The sequence below is a fragment of the Idiotropiscis lumnitzeri genome, unplaced genomic scaffold (genome assembly GCF_059441095.1).
Source record: "Idiotropiscis lumnitzeri isolate Australia: NSW breed Sydney's pygmy pipehorse unplaced genomic scaffold, RoL_Ilum_1.0 HiC_scaffold_203, whole genome shotgun sequence".
NCBI lineage: Eukaryota > Metazoa > Chordata > Actinopteri > Syngnathiformes > Syngnathidae > Idiotropiscis > Idiotropiscis lumnitzeri.
This window is the reverse complement of record NW_028283741.1, coordinates 215001-230000: the sequence shown is the minus strand read 5'-3', so window position 1 is coordinate 230000 and position 15000 is coordinate 215001. Positions and strand designations below refer to the sequence as shown.

The 15000-nt window shown below is 60.4% G+C and overlaps 1 non-coding gene across 1 annotated transcript in view; it reads right to left on the bottom strand.

Moving 5' to 3' along the window:
* The window catches only part of LOC148314857 (18S ribosomal RNA), a 1933-nt gene extending 1380 nt beyond the window's left edge, over window positions 1-553 (bottom strand). The window contains exon 1 of the ribosomal RNA XR_015841474.1: window positions 1-553. This exon is cut by the window's left edge and continues 1380 nt beyond it. This is a non-coding gene — a ribosomal RNA (18S ribosomal RNA).
* Between the last annotated feature and the right edge of the window lie 14447 nt (window positions 554-15000).

Genomic DNA, 15000 nt, shown 5'->3' with positions numbered 1-15000 from the left:
CCTCCCCGTGTCGGGAGTGGGTAATTTGCGCGCCTGCTGCCTTCCTTGGATGTGGTAGCCGTTTCTCAGGCTCCCTCTCCGGAATCGAACCCTGATTCCCCGTTACCCGTTGTCACCATGGTAGGCGCAGAAAGTACCATCGAAAGTTGATAGGGCAGACATTCGAATGAGACGTCGCCGCCGCGGGGGGGCCGGCGATCGGCTCGGGCGTTATCTAGAGTCACCAAAGGGGGGGCCGGGCCGGCGGCACCGCGGAGACCGACAGCCCGCCGGCTGTGAAAGCCGGCGGGCCCGCTGCACCGCGGCAAACCGAACCCGCGTGGGTTTTGGGTCTGATAAATGCGCGCGTCCCCGCGGAGACGGGTCGGCGCTCGTTTGCATGTATTAGCTCTAGAATTGCCACAGTTATCCAAGTAACGGTGGAGCGATCAAAGGAACCATAACTGATTTAATGAGCCATTCGCAGTTTCACTGTATCGGAACCGTGTGTACTTAGACTTGCATGGCTTAATCTTTGAGACAAGCATATGCTACTGGCAGGATCAACCAGGTAGCCCTCGCGTCCGGCGGTCTGTGTTTCTTGCATTGGAACCGGAGCTGAGCGGGGAGCCGGGCGCGGGGACCGGGCGGCGCCCGCGGGAGACGGCCTCCCGCGGGGTTACCCCCGGCGGCACCCCAGCCTCCCTCGTTGTTTTTTCTCTCTCATTTTTTTCGGACGTGGGCTACCGAAATTTCCGTTACCGATTCAGCCCCCGTGCGCGGTGAGGAAGTCGGCTGGGCCTCGGTATGTACTCGGTCCGTAGAGGCCGCGTTACCGCGTGGCGGTCAGTCGCGGGAGGGAGCCGGAGCCGCCCGCACGCCCGCGACCGCAACACGCACTCGGAGGCGGCGTCTTCTGACAGACGCCGGTAGGGTTTGAGAAACATGCTTTTTCGGAAAGGACCGCTCGGCTGACGCGGGCCTGGGCTCCCGCACCCCTCTCGTGGCGGGGCACCCGCGAGCGCGGCGGAACTCCCGTGTAGGACATCTCTGGGCCCGTGTGGCCGACGGGCACGCGACAGGGTCGTCTCGGTCTCGCGACGAAAGCGGTTTCGCGCTGGTTGGTGCGCTAGAGGTCGATCCGCAGGCCGAAGGAACCGTCCACCCGAACACCCCGGCGCGAGGCCGGGGCCGGCAGGGGCCCTCCGATGGCGGGTCATGCTTGCCAATCGGTCAGTGGTTGGTGTGGTGCAGTATATGTCAGGGTGTGGGTGCGAGATGGGCCGGGAGGACCGCTCCTCCTGCGTCGGACCCCGAGTCATAGGAAGTGCCGTTTTGTCACAACCCCAGGGGTGGGGTGGGTAACGGTAGGGAAGTGCCGGCCAACGCGCAGAGGTCGACCCGCAGGCCGAAGGAACCGTCCACCCGAACACCCCGGCGCGAGGCCGGGGCCGGCAGGGGCCCTCCGATGGCGGGTCATGATTGCCAATCGGTCAGTGGTTATGTGTGTGCTGCGGTGCCGGCCAACGCTCAGAGGTCGACCCGCAGGCCGAAGGAACCGTCCACCCGAACACCCCGGCGCGAGGCCGGGGCCGGCAGGGGCCCTCCGATGGCGGGTCATGATTGCCAATCGGTCAGTGGTTGTGTGTGTGCTGCGGTGCCGGCCAACGCTCAGAGGTCGACCCGCAGGCCGAAGGAACCGTCCACCCGAACACCCCGGCGCGAGGCCGGGGCCGGCAGGGGCCCTCCGATGGCGGGTCATGATTGCCAATCGGTCAGTGGTTGTGTGTGCTGCGGTGCTGCGGTGCCGGCCAACGCTCAGAGGTCGACCCGCAGGCCGAAGGAACCGTCCACCCGAACACCCCGGCGCGAGGCCGGGGCCGGCAGGGGCCCTCCGATGGCGGGTCATGATTGCCAATCGGTCAGTGGTTGTGTGTGTTGCGGTGGGGCCGGGAGGACCGCTCCTCCTGCGTCGGACCCGGGTCATGGGAAGTGCCGTGTGGCGGTGGTGGGGCCGGGAGGACCGCTCCTCCTGCGTCGGACCCGAGTCATGGGAAGTGCCGTGTGGCGGGGCCGGGAGGACCGCTCCTCCTGCGTCGGACCCGAGTCATAGGAAGTGCCGTGTGGCGGGGCCGGGAGGACCGCTCCTCCTGCGTCGGACCCGAGTCATAGGAAGTGCCGTGTGGCGGGGCCGGGAGGACCGCTCCTCCTGCGTCGGACCCGAGTCATAGGAAGTGCCGTGTTGCGCTGGTGGGGCCGTGCCCGCCAACAGCCTTCAGTGGTCGGATACCACGTTTGCAAGCTCCCCGCTGGAATGGGGACTTAGAAGAAATGAGGGGAAAATTCCCCCGGAGCTCCGTGCCTGAGGGCGGGCTGTGAGCCGCGCCGCGTCCGCCAACAGCCTTCAGTGGTCGGATACAATGTTTGAAAGTTCCCCGCTGGAAAGGGGACTTAGAAGAAATGAGGCAAATTTCCCCGGAGCTCCGTGCCTGAGGGCGGGCTGTGAGCCGCGCCGCGTCCGCCAACAGCCTTCAGTGGTCGGATACAATGTTTGAAAGGTCCCCGCTGGAAAGGGGACTTAGAAGAAATGAGGCAAATTTCCCCGGAGCTCCGTGCCTGAGGGCGGGCTGTGAGCCGCGCCGCGCCCGCCAACAGCCTTCAGTGGTCGGATACAATGTTTGAAAGTTCCCCGCTGGAAAGGGGACTTAGAAGAAATTTGTAAAAATTCACCCGGAGCTCCGTGCCCGAGGGCCGGCTATGAGCCCCGCCGTGCCCGCCAACAGCCTTCCACGGTCGGATACAATGTTTCAAAGTTCCCCGCTGGAAAGGGGACTTAGAAGAAATTTGTAAAAATTCACCCGGAGCTCCGTGCCCGAGGGCCGGCTATGAGCCCCGCCGTGCCCGCCAACAGCCTTCCACGGTCGGATACAATGTTTGAAAGTTCCCCGCTGGAAAGGGGACTTAGAAGAAATTTGTGAAAATTCACCCGGAGCTCCGTGCCTGAGGGCCGGCTATGAGCCGCGCCGTGCCCGCCAACAGCCTTCCACGGTCGGATACAATGTTTCAAAGTTCCCCGCTGGAAAGGGGACTTAGAAGAAATTTGTGAAAATTCACCCGGAGCTCCGTGCCTGAGGGCCGGCTATGAGCCGCGCCGTGCCCGCCAACAGCCTTCCACGGTCGGATACAATGTTTCAAAGTTCCCCGCTGGAAAGGGGACTTAGAAGAAATTTGTGAAAATTCACCCGGAGCTCCGTGCCCGAGGGCCGGCTATGAGCCGCGCCGTGCCCGCCAACAGCCTTCCACGGTCGGATACAATGTTTCAAAGTTCCCCGCTGGAAAGGGGACTTAGAAGAAATTTGTGAAAATTCACCCGGAGCTCCGTGCCTGAGGGCCGGCTATGAGCCGCGCCGTGCCCGCCAACAGCCTTCCACGGTCGGATACAATGTTTCAAAGTTCCCCGCTGGAAAGGGGACTTAGAAGAAATTTGTGAAAATTCACCCGGAGCTCCGTGCCCGAGGGCCGGCTATGAGCCGCGCCGTGCCCGCCAACAGCCTTCCACGGTCGGATACAATGTTTCAAAGTTCCCCGCTGGAAAGGGGACTTAGAAGAAATTTGTGAAAATTCACCCGGAGCTCCGTGCCTGAGGGCCGGCTATGAGCCGCGCCGTGCCCGCCAACAGCCTTCCACGGTCGGATACAATGTTTCAAAGTTCCCCGCTGGAAAGGGGACTTAGAAGAAATTTGTGAAAATTCACCCGGAGCTCCGTGCCCGAGGGCCGGCTATGAGCCGCGCCGTGCCCGCCAACAGCCTTCCACGGTCGGATACAATGTTTCAAAGTTCCCCGCTGGAAAGGGGACTTAGAAGAAATTTGTGAAAATTCACCCGGAGCTCCGTGCCTGAGGGCCGGCTATGAGCCGCGCCGTGCCCGCCAACAGCCTTCCACGGTCGGATACAATGTTTCAAAGTTCCCCGCTGGAAAGGGGACTTAGAAGAAATTTGTGAAAATTCACCCGGAGCTCCGTGCCCGAGGGCCGGCTATGAGCCGCGCCGTGCCCGCCAACAGCCTTCCACGGTCGGATACAATGTTTCAAAGTTCCCCGCTGGAAAGGGGACTTAGAAGAAATTTGTGAAAATTCACCCGGAGCTCCGTGCCTGAGGGCCGGCTATGAGCCGCGCCGTGCCCGCCAACAGCCTTCCACGGTCGGATACAATGTTTCAAAGTTCCCCGCTGGAAAGGGGACTTAGAAGAAATTTGTGAAAATTCACCCGGAGCTCCGTGCCCGAGGGCCGGCTATGAGCAGCGCCGTGCCCGCCAACAGCCTTCCACGGTCGGATACAATGTTTCAAAGTTCCCCGCTGGAAAGGGGACTTAGAAGAAATTTGTGAAAATTCACCCGGAGCTCCGTGCCTGAGGGCCGGCTATGAGCCGCGCCGTGCCCGCCAACAGCCTTCCACGGTCGGATACAATGTTTCAAAGTTCCCCGCTGGAAAGGGGACTTAGAAGAAATTTGTGAAAATTCACCCGGAGCTCCGTGCCCGAGGGCCGGCTATGAGCCGCGCCGTGCCCGCCAACAGCCTTCCACGGTCGGATACAATGTTTCAAAGTTCCCCGCTGGAAAGGGGACTTAGAAGAAATTTGTGAAAATTCACCCGGAGCTCCGTGCCTGAGGGCCGGCTATGAGCCGCGCCGTGCCCGCCAACAGCCTTCCACGGTCGGATACAATGTTTCAAAGTTCCCCGCTGGAAAGGGGACTTAGAAGAAATTTGTGAAAATTCACCCGGAGCTCCGTGCCCGAGGGCCGGCTATGAGCCGCGCCGTGCCCGCCAACAGCCTTCCACGGTCGGATACAATGTTTCAAAGTTCCCCGCTGGAAAGGGGACTTAGAAGAAATTTGTGAAAATTCACCCGGAGCTCCGTGCCTGAGGGCCGGCTATGAGCCGCGCCGTGCCCGCCAACAGCCTTCCACGGTCGGATACAATGTTTCAAAGTTCCCCGCTGGAAAGGGGACTTAGAGGAAATTTGTGAAAATTCACCCGGAGCTCCGTGCCTGAGGGCCGGCTATGAGCCGCGCCGTGCCCGCCAACAGCCTTCCACGGTCGGATACAATGTTTCAAAGTTCCCCGCTGGAAAGGGGACTTAGAAGAAATTTGTAAAAATTCACCCGGAGCTCCGTGCCCGAGGGCCGGCTATGAGCCGCGCCGTGCCCGCCAACAGCCTTCCACGGTCGGATACAATGTTTCAAAGTTCCCCGCTGGAAAGGGGACTTAGAAGAAATTTGTGAAAATTCACCCGGAGCTCCGTGCCTGAGGGCCGGCTATGAGCCGCGCCGTGCCCGCCAACAGCCTTCCACGGTCGGATACAATGTTTCAAAGTTCCCCGCTGGAAAGGGGACTTAGAAGAAATTTGTAAAAATTCACCCGGAGCTCCGTGCCCGAGGGCCGGCTATGAGCCGCGCCGTGCCCGCCAACAGCCTTCCACGGTCGGATACAATGTTTCAAAGTTCCCCGCTGGAAAGGGGACTTAGAAGAAATTTGTGAAAATTCACCCGGAGCTCCGTGCCCGAGGGCCGGCTATGAGCCGCGCCGTGCCCGCCAACAGCCTTCCACGGTCGGATACAATGTTTCAAAGTTCCCCGCTGGAAAGGGGACTTAGAAGAAATTTGTGGAAATTCACCCGGAGCTCCGTGCCTGAGGGCCGGCTATGAGCCGCGCCGTGCCCGCCAACAGCCTTCCACGGTCGGATACAATGTTTCAAAGTTCCCCGCTGGAAAGGGGACTTAGAAGAAATTTGTGAAAATTCACCCGGAGCTCCGTGCCTGAGGGCCGGCTATGAGCCGCGCCGTGCCCGCCAACAGCCTTCCACGGTCGGATACAATGTTTCAAAGTTCCCCGCTGGAAAGGGGACTTAGAAGAAATTTGTGAAAATTCACCCGGAGCTCCGTGCCCGAGGGCCGGCTATGAGCCGCGCCGTGCCCGCCAACAGCCTTCCACGGTCGGATACAATGTTTCAAAGTTCCCCGCTGGAAAGGGGACTTAGAAGAAATTTGTGAAAATTCACCCGGAGCTCCGTGCCTGAGGGCCGGCTATGAGCCGCGCCGTGCCCGCCAACAGCCTTCCACGGTCGGATACAATGTTTCAAAGTTCCCCGCTGGAAAGGGGACTTAGAAGAAATTTGTGAAAATTCACCCGGAGCTCCGTGCCCGAGGGCCGGCTATGAGCCGCGCCGTGCCCGCCAACAGCCTTCCACGGTCGGATACAATGTTTCAAAGTTCCCCGCTGGAAAGGGGACTTAGAAGAAATTTGTGAAAATTCACCCGGAGCTCCGTGCCTGAGGGCCGGCTATGAGCCGCGCCGTGCCCGCCAACAGCCTTCCACGGTCGGATACAATGTTTCAAAGTTCCCCGCTGGAAAGGGGACTTAGAAGAAATTTGTGAAAATTCACCCGGAGCTCCGTGCCCGAGGGCCGGCTATGAGCCGCGCCGTGCCCGCCAACAGCCTTCCACGGTCGGATACAATGTTTCAAAGTTCCCCGCTGGAAAGGGGACTTAGAAGAAATTTGTGAAAATTCACCCGGAGCTCCGTGCCTGAGGGCCGGCTATGAGCCGCGCCGTGCCCGCCAACAGCCTTCCACGGTCGGATACAATGTTTCAAAGTTCCCCGCTGGAAAGGGGACTTAGAAGAAATTTGTGAAAATTCACCCGGAGCTCCGTGCCCGAGGGCCGGCTATGAGCCGCGCCGTGCCCGCCAACAGCCTTCCACGGTCGGATACAATGTTTCAAAGTTCCCCGCTGGAAAGGGGACTTAGAAGAAATTTGTGAAAATTCACCCGGAGCTCCGTGCCTGAGGGCCGGCTATGAGCCGCGCCGTGCCCGCCAACAGCCTTCCACGGTCGGATACAATGTTTCAAAGTTCCCCGCTGGAAAGGGGACTTAGAAGAAATTTGTGAAAATTCACCCGGAGCTCCGTGCCCGAGGGCCGGCTATGAGCCGCGCCGTGCCCGCCAACAGCCTTCCACGGTCGGATACAATGTTTCAAAGTTCCCCGCTGGAAAGGGGACTTAGAAGAAATTTGTGAAAATTCACCCGGAGCTCCGTGCCTGAGGGCCGGCTATGAGCCGCGCCGTGCCCGCCAACAGCCTTCCACGGTCGGATACAATGTTTCAAAGTTCCCCGCTGGAAAGGGGACTTAGAGGAAATTTGTGAAAATTCACCCGGAGCTCCGTGCCTGAGGGCCGGCTATGAGCCGCGCCGTGCCCGCCAACAGCCTTCCACGGTCGGATACAATGTTTCAAAGTTCCCCGCTGGAAAGGGGACTTAGAAGAAATTTGTAAAAATTCACCCGGAGCTCCGTGCCCGAGGGCCGGCTATGAGCCGCGCCGTGCCCGCCAACAGCCTTCCACGGTCGGATACAATGTTTCAAAGTTCCCCGCTGGAAAGGGGACTTAGAAGAAATTTGTGAAAATTCACCCGGAGCTCCGTGCCTGAGGGCCGGCTATGAGCCGCGCCGTGCCCGCCAACAGCCTTCCACGGTCGGATACAATGTTTCAAAGTTCCCCGCTGGAAAGGGGACTTAGAAGAAATTTGTAAAAATTCACCCGGAGCTCCGTGCCCGAGGGCCGGCTATGAGCCGCGCCGTGCCCGCCAACAGCCTTCCACGGTCGGATACAATGTTTCAAAGTTCCCCGCTGGAAAGGGGACTTAGAAGAAATTTGTGAAAATTCACCCGGAGCTCCGTGCCCGAGGGCCGGCTATGAGCCGCGCCGTGCCCGCCAACAGCCTTCCACGGTCGGATACAATGTTTCAAAGTTCCCCGCTGGAAAGGGGACTTAGAAGAAATTTGTGGAAATTCACCCGGAGCTCCGTGCCTGAGGGCCGGCTATGAGCCGCGCCGTGCCCGCCAACAGCCTTCCACGGTCGGATACAATGTTTCAAAGTTCCCCGCTGGAAAGGGGACTTAGAAGAAATTTGTGAAAATTCACCCGGAGCTCCGTGCCTGAGGGCCGGCTATGAGCCGCGCCGTGCCCGCCAACAGCCTTCCACGGTCGGATACAATGTTTCAAAGTTCCCCGCTGGAAAGGGGACTTAGAAGAAATTTGTGAAAATTCACCCGGAGCTCCGTGCCTGAGGGCCGGCTATGAGCCGCGCCGTGCCCGCCAACAGCCTTCCACGGTCGGATACAATGTTTCAAAGTTCCCCGCTGGAAAGGGGACTTAGAAGAAATTAGGCAACTTTCCCCGGAGCTCCATGCCTGAGTGCGGGCTGTTTGCCGCGCCGTGCCCGCCAACAGCCTTCAGTGGTCGGATACAATGTTTCAAAGTTCCCCGCTGGAAAGGGGACTTAGAAGAAATTATGAATATTTTTGTTTCTAAAAACGTGATCCCTGAAAATGTGCCCCAGGTGTTTTGGAAAACCCGGGTAAACCTGGGAAGTAGGCAAATGACCCTCTGACTAGGGGGGAAGAACGTTTGCCTACTGCAGCGCCCCTAATGCAATTCGGCGGAACTGCAACGCCCCTGGTCGCCTAAACGCTACCCCTGGTCGCCTAAAAGCTACCCCTGGTCGCCTAAAAGCTACCCCTGGTCGCCTAAACGCTACCCCTGGTCGCCTAAACGCTACCCCTGGTCGCCTAAACGCTACCCCTGGTCGCCTAAACGCTACCCCTGGTCACCTAAACGCTACCCCTGGTCGCCTAAACGCTACCCCTGGTCACCTAAACGCTACCCCTGGTCGCCTAACTGACCCCTCGTGTGTGGGGATCAACGTTTGCCTACTAGGGCGTCCTCCGGCGGCCTCTCGGCAGTACTGCAGGCCCATTTTAGCCGAGCCCATTGAAATGAATGGGGGAATTTTATACGTTTTTGCCTTTTTTTCCCCCCCTCGTTCTTTTTGTATTTATTCATTTATTTCAACTTTTACCGACTCAACCGCCCTCCGGCGTGCCCTCGGCGGTCCCGCAAGCCCAATTCGGCCGAGCCCATTGAAATGAATGGGGGAATTTTATACGTTTTTGCCTTTTTTCCCCCCCCCCTCGTTCTTTTTGTATTTATTCATTTATTTCAACTTTTACCGACTCAACCGCCCTCCGGCGTGCCCTCGGCGGTCCCGCAAGCCCAATTCGGCCGAGCCCATTGAAATGAATGGGGGAATTTTATACGTTTTTGCCTTTTTTTTCCCCCCCTCGTTCTTTTTGTATTTATTCATTTATTTCAACTTTTACCGACTCAACCGCCCTCCGGCGTGCCCTCGGCGGTCCCGCAAGCCCAATTCGGCCGAGCCCATTGAAATGAATGGGGGAATTTTATACGTTTTTGCCTTTTTTTTCCCCCCCCCTCGTCCTTTTTGTATTTATTCATTTATTTCAACTTTTACCGACTCAACCGCCCTCCGGCGTGCCCTCGGCGGTCCCGCAAGCCCAATTCGGCCGAGCCCATTGAAATGAATGGGGGAATTTTATACGTTTTTGCCTTTTTTTTCCCCCCCTCGTTCTTTTTGTATTTATTCATTTATTTCAACTTTTACCGACTCAACCGCCCTCCGGCGTGCCCTCGGCGGTCCCGCAAGCCCAATTCGGCCGAGCCCATTGAAATGAATGGGGGAATTTTATACGTTTTTGCCTTTTTTTTCCCCCCCCTCGTCCTTTTTGTATTTATTCATTTATTTCAACTTTTACCGACTCAACCGCCCTCCGGCGTGCCCTCGGCGGTCCCGCAAGCCCAAATCGGCCGAGCCCATTGAAATGAATGGGGGGATTTTCTACGTTTTTGCCTTTTTTCCCCCCCTCGTCCTTTTTGTATTTATTTACTTATTTCAACCTTTACCGACTTAGGGGCCACTTGGCACCGCCTGTGCCCGGGGAAGGTGCTCATATTCGGCTTCACTGTCAGGCAGCATGCACTCCTCCTCCGGAGCTTCCATTTGGGCAAACTTAGGGGCCGCTTGGCACCGCCTGTGCCCGGGGAAGGTGCTCCTATTCGGGCCAAGTGTGACACACGCCCGCACTCCTCCTCCGGAGCTTCCATTTGGGCAAACTTAGGGGCCGCTTGGCACCGCCTGTGCCCGGGGAAGGTGCTCATATTCGGCTTCACTGTCACACAGCGTGCACTCCTCCTCCGGAGCTTCCATTTGGGCAAACTTAGGGGCCGCTTGGCACCGTCTGTGCCCGGGGAAGGTGCTCATATTCGGGCCAAGTGTGACACACGCCCGCACTCCTCCTCCGGAGCTTCCATGAGGGTAGACTTAGGGGCCGCTTGGCACCGCCTGTGCCCGGGGAAGGTGCTCATAGTCGGCTTCACTGTCAGGCAGCATGCACTCCTCCTCCGGAGCTTCCATTTGGGCAAACTTAGGGGCCGCTTGGCACCGCCTGTGCCCGGGGAAGGTGCTCCTATTCGGGCCATGTGTGACACACGCCCGCACTCCTCCTCCGGAGCTTCCATGAGGGTAGACTTAGGGGCCGCTTGGCACCGCCTGTGCCCGGGGAAGGTGCTCATATTCGGCTTCACTGTCAGGCAGCATGCACTCCTCCTCCGGAGCTTCCATTTGGGCAAACTTAGGGGCCGCTTGGCACCGCCCGTGCCCGGGGAAGGTGCTCCTATTCGGGCCAAGTGTGACACACGCCCGCACTCCTCCTCCGGAGCTTCCATTTGGGCAAACTTAGGGGCCGCTTGGCACCGCCTGTGCCCGGGGAAGGTGCTCATATTCGGCTTCACTGTCAGGCAGCATGCACTCCTCCTCCGGAGCTTCCATTTGGGCAAACTTAGGGGCCGCTTGGCACCGCCTGTGCCCGGGGAAGGTGCTCCTATTCGGGCCATGTGTGACACACGCCCGCACTCCTCCTCCGGAGCTTCCATGAGGGTAGACTTAGGGGCCGCTTGGCACCGCCTGTGCCCGGGGAAGGTGCTCATATTCGGCTTCACTGTCAGGCAGCATGCACTCCTCCTCCGGAGCTTCCATTTGGGCAAACTTAGGGGCCGCTTGGCACCGCCTGTGCCCGGGGAAGGTGCTCCTATTCGGGCCAAGTGTGACACACGCCCGCACTCCTCCTCCGGAGCTTCCATGAGGGTAGACTTAGGGGCCGCTTGGCACCGCCTGTGCCCGGGGAAGGTGCTCATATTCGGCTTCACTGTCAGGCAGCATGCACTCCTCCTCCGGAGCTTCCATAAGGGCAAACTTAGGGGCCGCTTGGCACCGTCTGTGCCCGGGGAAGGTGCTCCTATTCGGCTTCACTGTCATGCAGCATGCACTCCTCCTCCGGAGCTTCCATTTGGGCAAACTTAGGGGCCGCTTGGCACCGTCTGTGCCCGGGGAAGGTGCTCCTATTCGGCTTCACTGTCACACAGCATGCACTCCTCCTCCGGAGCTTCCATAAGGGCAAACTTAGGGGCCGCTTGGCACCGTATGTGCCCGGGGAAGGTGCTCCTATTCGGCTTCACTGTCATGCAGCATGCACTCCTCCACCGGAGCTTCCATTTGGGCAAACTTAGGGGCCGCTTGGCACCGCCTGTGCCCGGGGAAGGTGCTCCTATTCGGGCCAAGTGTGACACACGCCCGCACTCCTCCTCCGGAGCTTCCATTTGGGCAAACTTAGGGGACGCTTGGCACCGCCCGTGCCCGGGGAAGGTGCTCATATTCGGGCTAAGTGTGACAGACGCCGGCCTATTACCCCCGGAGCGATGGAGCTGGGGGCGCTCGCTCCCCGCCCGTGCCCGGGGAAGGTGCTCCTCTCCGGCCTAAGTGTGGCAGACGCCGGCCTATTACCCCCAGAGCGATGGAGCTGGGGGGCGCTCGCTCCCCGCCCGTGCCCGGGGAAGGTGCTCCTCTCCGGGCTAAGTGTGGCAGACGCCGGCCTATTACCCCCGGGGCGATGGAGCTGGGGGGCGCTCGCTCCCTGCCTGTGCCCGGGGAAGGTGCTCATCTCCGGGCTAAGTGTGGCAGACGCCGGCCTATTACCCCCGGAGCGATGGAGCTGGGGGGCGCTCGCTCCCTGCCTGTGCCCGGGGAAGGTGCTCATCTCCGGGCTAAGTGTGGCAGACGCCGGCCTATTACCCCCGGAGCGATGGAGCTGGGGGGCGCTCGCTCCCTGCCTGTGCCCGGGGAAGGTGCTCATTTCCGGGCTAAGTGTGGCAGACGCCGGCCTATTACCCCCGGAGCGATGGAGCTGGGGGGCGCTCGCTCCCTGCCTGTGCCCGGGGAAGGTGCTCATTTCCGGGCTAAGTGTGGCAGACGCCGGCCTATTACCCCCGGAGCGATGGAGCTGGGGGGCGCTCGCTCCCTGCCTGTGCCCGGGGAAGGTGCTCCTCTCCAGCCCCAGGTCGCCTAACCCCCTTACCCCTGGTCACCTAAACCCCTTACCCCTGGTCGCCTAAACGTCTCACCCCTGGTCGCCTAAACCCCTTACCCCTGGTCACCTAAACGTCCCACCCCTGGTCGCCTAAACCCCTTACCCCTGGTCACCTAAACGGCCTACCCCTGGTCACCTAAACGTCTCACCCCTGGTCGCCTAAACCCCTTACCCCTGGTCACCTAAACCCCTTACCCCTGGTCGCCTAAGTGGCCCACCCCTGGTCACCTAAACGTCCCACCCCTGGTCGCCTAAACCCCTTACCCCTGGCCCATTGAAATGAATGGGGGAATTTTATACGTTTTTGCCTTTTTTTTTCCCCCCTCGTCCTTTTTGTATTTATTTACTTATTTCAACCTTTACCGACTTAGGGGCCGCTTTGCACCGCCTGTGCCCGGGGAAGGTGCTCCTATTCGGACCAAGTGTGACACACGCCCGCCCTCCTCCTCCGGAGCTTCCATTAGGGTAGACTTAGGGGCCGCTTGGCACCGCCTGTGCCCGGGGAAGGTGCTCATATTCGGCTTCACTGTCAGGCAGCATGCACTCCTCCTCCGGAGCTTCCATTTGGGCAAACTTAGGGGCCGCTTGGCACCGCCCGTGCCCGGGGAAGGTGCTCCTATTCGGGCCAAGTGTGACACACGCCCGCACTCCTCCTCCGGAGCTTCCATTTGGGCAAACTTAGGGGCCGCTTGGCACCGCCTGTGCCCGGGGAAGGTGCTCATATTCGGCTTCACTGTCAGGCAGCATGCACTCCTCCTCCGGAGCTTCCATTTGGGCAAACTTAGGGGCCGCTTGGCACCGCCTGTGCCCGGGGAAGGTGCTCCTATTCGGGCCATGTGTGACACACGCCCGCACTCCTCCTCCGGAGCTTCCATGAGGGTAGACTTAGGGGCCGCTTGGCACCGCCTGTGCCCGGGGAAGGTGCTCATATTCGGCTTCACTGTCAGGCAGCATGCACTCCTCCTCCGGAGCTTCCATTTGGGCAAACTTAGGGGCCGCTTGGCACCGCCTGTGCCCGGGGAAGGTGCTCCTATTCGGGCCAAGTGTGACACACGCCCGCACTCCTCCTCCGGAGCTTCCATGAGGGTAGACTTAGGGGCCGCTTGGCACCGCCTGTGCCCGGGGAAGGTGCTCATATTCGGCTTCACTGTCAGGCAGCATGCACTCCTCCTCCGGAGCTTCCATAAGGGCAAACTTAGGGGCCGCTTGGCACCGTCTGTGCCCGGGGAAGGTGCTCCTATTCGGCTTCACTGTCATGCAGCATGCACTCCTCCTCCGGAGCTTCCATTTGGGCAAACTTAGGGGCCGCTTGGCACCGTCTGTGCCCGGGGAAGGTGCTCCTATTCGGCTTCACTGTCACACAGCATGCACTCCTCCTCCGGAGCTTCCATAAGGGCAAACTTAGGGGCCGCTTGGCACCGTATGTGCCCGGGGAAGGTGCTCCTATTCGGCTTCACTGTCATGCAGCATGCACTCCTCCACCGGAGCTTCCATTTGGGCAAACTTAGGGGCCGCTTGGCACCGCCTGTGCCCGGGGAAGGTGCTCCTATTCGGGCCAAGTGTGACACACGCCCGCACTCCTCCTCCGGAGCTTCCATTTGGGCAAACTTAGGGGACGCTTGGCACCGCCCGTGCCCAGGGAAGGTGCTCATATTCGGGCTAAGTGTGACAGACGCCGGCCTATTACCCCCGGAGCGATGGAGCTGGGGGCGCTCGCTCCCCGCCCGTGCCCGGGGAAGGTGCTCCTCTCCGGCCTAAGTGTGGCAGACGCCGGCCTATTACCCCCAGAGCGATGGAGCTGGGGGGCGCTCGCTCCCCGCCCGTGCCCGGGGAAGGTGCTCCTCTCCGGGCTAAGTGTGGCAGACGCCGGCCTATTACCCCCGGGGCGATGGAGCTGGGGGGCGCTCGCTCCCTGCCCGTGCCCGGGGAAGGTGCTCATCTCCGGGCTAAGTGTGGCAGACGCCGGCCTATTACCCCCGGAGCGATGGAGCTGGGGGGCGCTCGCTCCCTGCCTGTGCCCGGGGAAGGTGCTCATCTCCGGGCTAAGTGTGGCAGACGCCGGCCTATTACCCCCGGAGCGATGGAGCTGGGGGGCGCTCGCTCCCTGCCTGTGCCCGGGGAAGGTGCTCATTTCCGGGCTAAGTGTGGCAGACGCCGGCCTATTACCCCCGGAGCGATGGAGCTGGGGGGCGCTCGCTCCCTGCCTGTGCCCGGGGAAGGTGCTCATTTCCGGGCTAAGTGTGGCAGACGCCGGCCTATTACCCCCGGAGCGATGGAGCTGGGGGGCGCTCGCTCCCTGCCTGTGCCCGGGGAAGGTGCTCCTCTCCAGCCCCAGGTCGCCTAACCCCCTTACCCCTGGTCACCTAAACCCCTTACCCCTGGTCGCCTAAACGTCTCACCCCTGGTCGCCTAAACCCCTTACCCCTGGTCACCTAAACGTCCCACCCCTGGTCGCCTAAACCCCTTACCCCTGGTCACCTAAACGGCCTACCCCTGGTCACCTAAACGTCTCACCCCTGGTCGCCTAAACCCCTTACCCCTGGTCACCTAAACCCCTTACCCCTGGTTGCCTAAGTGGCCCACCCCTGGTCACCTAAACGTCCCACCCCTGGTCGCCTAAACCCCTTACCCCTGGTCACCTAAACGGCCTACCCCTGGTCACCTAAACGGCCCACCCCTGGTCGC